This window comes from Cryptomeria japonica, chromosome 10 (genome assembly GCF_030272615.1).
Source record: "Cryptomeria japonica chromosome 10, Sugi_1.0, whole genome shotgun sequence".
In the NCBI taxonomy this organism is placed as follows: Eukaryota; Viridiplantae; Streptophyta; class Pinopsida; order Cupressales; family Cupressaceae; genus Cryptomeria; species Cryptomeria japonica.
The window spans coordinates 6,957,862-6,964,307 of NC_081414.1; the positions used below are offsets into that span (position 1 = coordinate 6,957,862).

The 6,446-nt window shown below is 31.5% G+C and overlaps 1 pseudogene; it reads left to right on the forward strand.

Moving 5' to 3' along the window:
* The first annotated feature begins 276 nt into the window (after window positions 1-276).
* On the forward strand, window positions 277-2,435 carry LOC131046954 (NAD(P)H-quinone oxidoreductase subunit 2 A, chloroplastic-like; annotated as a pseudogene).
* Window positions 2,436-6,446: the final 4,011 nt, after the last annotated feature.

Below are 6,446 nucleotides of genomic sequence, written 5' to 3' on the forward strand. Positions count from 1 at the left end.
ATTTGTTGCATTCTGGCCAATAAAAGAAAACTTACTTTGTCAAAATTTATCCAAATTTTCTTTTATTGGAACGAAAATGAAAGGAAAAGAAGATTGAAAAATAAATCGTAGATAAATGATAATAAGGAGATTATGGATGAATATTCAATCTTATTCATCAAGTTTATAGAAATGTAAATGAAAGAAAATGTTTCTCGAAGATTCATTGAAGTTACTAAATTATGATCCGGACAAAATGAAAAACTCATTTTCAATTAATACTTTTAAATCATTTTTATGAAAGAATTTCATTTGCTTCTCTTCTATGGAAGTTCCATTTTTCCAAAATGTATCCTGATTTTCAGCCTATTCCTTCTTCTAGTGATCGACTTCATTTCTTATCAGAAAAAGACAACTTGGTTTTATTTCATCTCTTTAACAAGTTTAGTGCTAAGCACAACCTTTTTGCTATTTCAATGGAGAGAAGAACCTACAATCAATTATTTTGGTAATTTCCAAACAAACAATTTTAATAAAATATTTCGGTTTCTAATTTTATTATGTTCCACTTTATGTATTCCTCTATCTGTGGAATACATTCAATGTACAAAAATGGTTGTAACAAAGTTTTTGTTGTTCATATTAACAACTACTCTAGGAGGAATGTTTTTATGTGGTGCTAATGATTTAACAACTATCTTTGTATCTTTAGAATGTTTAAGTCTATGTTCTTATCTATTATCTGGATATACCAAAAGAGATGTATGGTCTAATGAGGCTATTATGAAATATTTACTTATGGGTGGAACAAGTTCTTCCATTCTTGCTTATGGTCTTTCTTGGCTATATGGTCCATCTGGAGGAGAGATTGAACTTCAAGAAATAGCCAATGGTCTTATAAATACACAAATGTACAATTCTCCAGAAATTTGGATTGCACTTCTATCTATAACGGTAGGAATTGCATTCAAGCTTTCCCTAGTTCCTTTTCATCAATGGACCCTTGATGTATATGAAGGAGCGATTTGTTTTACAAATTATGACATTTCTAAATCTCTTTTTTAGAGATGTTTCTATTTATAAAAGCTCTATAGACATGTGGAAAAAAGACTGTTATTCTCACTTGGGCTAAGACATCACTTTTACCAAAAATTCAATTTAATTCAATTAAGGTGAAGCAAAGTAACAAACAAACTAAATTGTTTGATTGAATCAACAAATAGCTTTTACAAGTTAGTTATTACGGGTAGTTTTTACAAAGGATCAAATTAATGACGTGTACAATATTTTTATTCTTTACGTAGATGCTACATAGTAAGTTTTCATTCTTCAAAAACTGCGAGTGTAAAAAAGAAGGCATTCGTCGACAAAAAGATTACCCCAAGTTGAGCATCGCATGACTATTCAGAACGATTTAAATCAGATGGTTTTATTTTTTATTTTTAATTCTTTCATAACTGTTGAACTTTTAAAAAAAAGGATTTAAAATAATAACCACTGAGTAAGGATTCCTCACAAAGTTAAGGATTAGCGATTCTTTCTATCAATTGAATAGATATCTTATACATACACGAGTAAGGTAATAAAAAAGAGAGAATCCACTAATCTTTTTTATCACTTAGGAGTCGTGCGAGAAGAAAGTCTCATGCACGGTTCTGAATGAGAGAAAGGAGGGGGAATTCCTCTTTTCGACTCTAACTCCCCCACTCCAGTCGTTGCTTTTATTTATGTTATTTCAAAAGTAGCTGCTTCAGCTTTAGCCACTAGAATTTTTTATATTATTTTTATTTCTCATTGAACGAATGACATCTTCTTTTGGAAATATTAGCTATTCTTAGCATGATATTAGGAAATTTAATTTCTATTACTCAAACAAGCATAAAACGTATGCTTGCATATTCATCGATAAGTCAAATTGGATATATCCTTATTGGAATAATTGATAGAGACTCAAATAATGGATATGCAAGTATGATAACTTATATGTTGCTCTATATTTTTATGAATTTAGGAACTTTTGCTTGTATTGTATTATTCAGTCTACGTACGAGAACAGATAACATTCAGGATTACGCAGGATTATATATGAAAGACCCTTTTTCAGCTTTGTCTTTATCTTTATGTATGCTATCTCTAGGAGGTATTCCTCCATTAGCAGGTTTTTTTTGGAAAAATTTATCTATTCTTGTGTGGATGGCAAGCAGGTTCCTATTTATTAGTTTTGATAGGGCTCTTTATGAGTGTTATTTCAATATATTATTATTTGAAAATAATTAAGTTATTAATGACTGAAAGAAACAAAGAAATAACTCCCTACGTGCAAAAATTATAGATTATCTTCTTCAATCTCAAAAAATTCTATTGAAATTAGTATGATTGTATGTGTAATGGCATCTACTTTACTGGGAATAGTAATGAATCCAATTGTTGCAATTTCTGAGGATACATTATTTTAGAAATTTATTTCTATAAATCTTCTACTTACTGAAAAAGTAAGAATTGCCCTTATATTCTTAAAATTGCAGGGAATAGGCTTAAATTATCATATGAACTTCTAATTACAAAATCAACTTGATCGTTAAATTAGTGTAATAACCCACTTTAATAAACCCAACAAAATTTGACCACTTTTTTTTTTTTTACTTAAATCATTTGTGTTTGATTCAATCGCATACTCTAGGCATCCATCCATTAGGATTAGGCATTCATCCATCCAGGATGAGCATTTAACCATACGGGTTAGTCATCTGTCCATATGGAGTAGGAGGTTTCATATATCCAATACGGGATAGGCATCTACCCAAACGGGGTAGGCATCTATCCAATTGGGATAGGAGGTGCTCTGGCCAGAGACTTAGACTCATCGGGACCATTCGGGTCCTGAGTCACTCACTAAGTACTACACTTCTCTAATAGGAGTGCACCGAGGTCGTCATCCTTAGGAGAAATTAAAACAACATAATACAAGCTTGAATTCCGCCTCGAAATTTGGCTTAAATCCTCAGGAAGTCAAGTGAATCCATATAAGATTCCTTCCAAGTATGCATTGAATTACCTTTTCCTTTTTATTATACTTATCTTTCAAATTAGGATTCTACTCAATCCTTCTTCTTACCAAACCTAGACCCCATCCATGAACGCCTGAGTACTAGGGACAACTCCGTCCCAAGACTACCTACATACCCATTTTGGCACGGGATCAAGGCGTAAAGTATGTAGTTCTATTTTCTACTCTATGGTTTGATGTAAACTGATTAGTGGGTACGCAACCCTTTCTAGGGTCAATGTCCTAGACAGTTTCTTTGCGGTTGCTACCCACGGTGGTAGCACTTAAGCAAAGGCTCAAGGTGGCCTATTGCTTGTGGCCTAAACAACTAGATCCTAATACTTATCATAAGCGTCACCCTTGACCCAATTGTCAATCATCAACAACTCTTCAAGATTAAATCAATTTCATAAAAGCATTTCACTCAATCAACCTTAAGGGTGTTTACTATGGTTTAACTCAGTGGATGTAAAAATCATTTAAGGATTATCTTATTAGATTATCGATCCAAGGGAGATTACCCGCCCCTTGGATTTTAACTTCCAAGTGTCCCTTATTACTCCCCGACGACTTATAGGGACGATGCCACAGACATCGTTGATGCAACTTTATTAGGCGTTAAGTGTAGTAGTTCAACACGACGACATTACTCGTAAGCATGACCCAGAGGCACTGTATATACCGAACGCTGCTAGGTTTTGGTTTTCCAACTTCCTTTATTTAGTTTTCTAACTAAGAAGCTATGAAAAACATCATGCTTGAAAACAATTATGAATTGAACGTGTATAATTAGACATTGCAAAGCTTATTTAATTGAAACAAGTACTTGATGAACCACATGGAGTATAAACCATAACTAAATTATTTAATATTCAAAACTTGAAATATAACTTGCATAATAATGACGATTATGAAACTTGTATATTAATAATTAAACATGTAACTTGCATGAAGATGAAGAAAATGTAACTTTGTCATCAATAAATGCAAGTAATATATAAGTAATTCGCATGAAGCAAGGATAGTGTAAGTTACATGCAAGGTTAAGCAATGTGTTGATTTCTACCATGAGAATAATCACTTATAAAGTCACTAGTCCCAAAAATAGCAATTAGCTTAGACATTTGGTTCAAATCATATTAATATGAATTAATTGTTTTTAATGAGTCCAAAATGCCAACTAAGTGACTCAATGAATCTTAAGTAATTTTTATAAAATTCCAATTATAAAATTTAATACAATTTAATTTACAATTAGAAAATTGCTAAAAATAAATTAATTATAAATTTTACTAAGGATGATTAATTTCGAATTTACCTAAGTTAAATTTCAATAAACTAAAATTTGGATTAAAAAAAGGTTAACAAAAATCTAAGTTGCCATGAGTTTGAATTTTTTTTTGAAGTGGCTTTTAAAAGTCAAGTGGGAGTGGGGCCCACGGGTCCCATCACCACTGCGGACCTGTGGGTATAGGTCCACAGTGATGAGGGGACCACGCCAAAAGTCAAGTGGGAGTGGGGCCCATGGGTCCCATCACCACTGCGGACCTGCGGGTACAGGTCCGCAGTGATGAGGGGACCGCCGTGGTCCCCTCCACTACCTTGCGGCCACTGCCGTAACAGTGACCACAGGTTAGTGGAGGATACCACTTGCGTACGGCGGTAATAACTCCGCCCCCCTTCCCTGCGTCAGCACACTATTCCATGCAAAGTTTAATCTACGGATTTCTTCGTACGATTTCACATATAATTTGTTTGTATAAATTTATATATAATTTTTTTCATTCCAATTTATTTAATAGCATAGGAGAGAAATACATAAACAGATATATGCACAAGAGAAATGTTAATGTAAAACAAATGAGAATAAGAATTTAATCACAGGGATTAAATAACACAGAGAATTAGATTATTTCAACAATGTACAGAACTAATATTCATAGAGAGAGATTTATACTCTATTTCCACAGAGAATAATGAATACAGTGAGGTTTATATTTTATTACCAGACATTTTTTGTTCACAGAGAAGTAAGACTGCTCTTAAGGAATTAAGATTTATGATCAAATCTACATTCAAAGAGAGAGAAATGGGTTTTTACTCACAGGAAAAATATTTAAATAACTTCATATACAGAAGATCAAACTTGCATTCACATAGAGGTGAGATTTTTCACAGGGAAGTAAGATTTAATGTAAGAAATAAGATTTACATTCAAATTCCCATTCCAGTAATGAATTTAAGAGAAGGATAATAAGGAACGAGATTCATACACAAGTGATTATCATTTAATCATACAGAGAAGAGTTTAATCTCAGAAGAAAAAAAATTTAAATAAGGGGAAATATGATTTTTGTACAGATCAAAAAAAATCTTTTGAAAAAGCAAGATCTGATATATATATATATATATATATATATATATATATATATATATATATATATATATATATATATATATATATTCTAAAGAAAATTAAATAAATAATAAAGCTATCTTTTACATGCATTATATGAAAAGTACTTTTATCAATATTTATCCCTAAATAAGAAGAAAAGATTTACAATCTAATAATAAAAAAATTATATAAAAGAAGATCTAGAAGCTATAATTTTTTTTTGATAATACAAATTTCTCATATGTAAATGAGAGATGACAAAAGAAGAGAACCTGGCTTATCGAAGCTCGATGTTGAATCCTCTCCAATCCTCTAGCTAGCCTTTTTAGATCCTTCCTTGCAACTTGAGAGAAGTCTTCAAGAACAGCTTAACAATCCTACAACGAAAAATGAGACTACCAAAGAAGATCCTACTACTAAAAACTTGGGAAATTTTTCCAAAACATAATCAACTCCCTCTTTTGAAAACTTGTATACAATATATAGGAAAAATCCCTTAATTCCACTATCTAGAGAAATTAATTAAGAATGAGATTCTTTTCCAATATTGGACTCATGTAAAATTGATTAAAATCCTAGTGGGGGGAGTTACATGCAAGGTATTGAAGATTCCTCTAGAAGCTTCTAATTCCTCCTACAACATGTGCCATAATTGGGAGTGGGAAAATAAAAATAAAAATAAATAATGCCTTTTGAATTATATTCTCCAAGTGTGTGTCTGGGTCCATTATTTATTCTTTTATAATATTTATTCAACCATTTTCAATAGCTCAACCAAAAATATAATAGAATTGTATCAAATCAAAAAGTGATAAAGGAGGGTTGTGACAATTAGAAGTTCATTTTGTACCATAAATATACATTTTCATTATGAGAAAAAGTCATTCAAACGTGCGTAAATAAAATATTTGTAATTCTGTTCTATTTAAAATAGAAAAGAATTACAAAAACATGGATGTAGATAATCTAATCTGGACACTTAATTGAATCAAGACAACCTTGCTCTTTCATCTAAAAGTTATT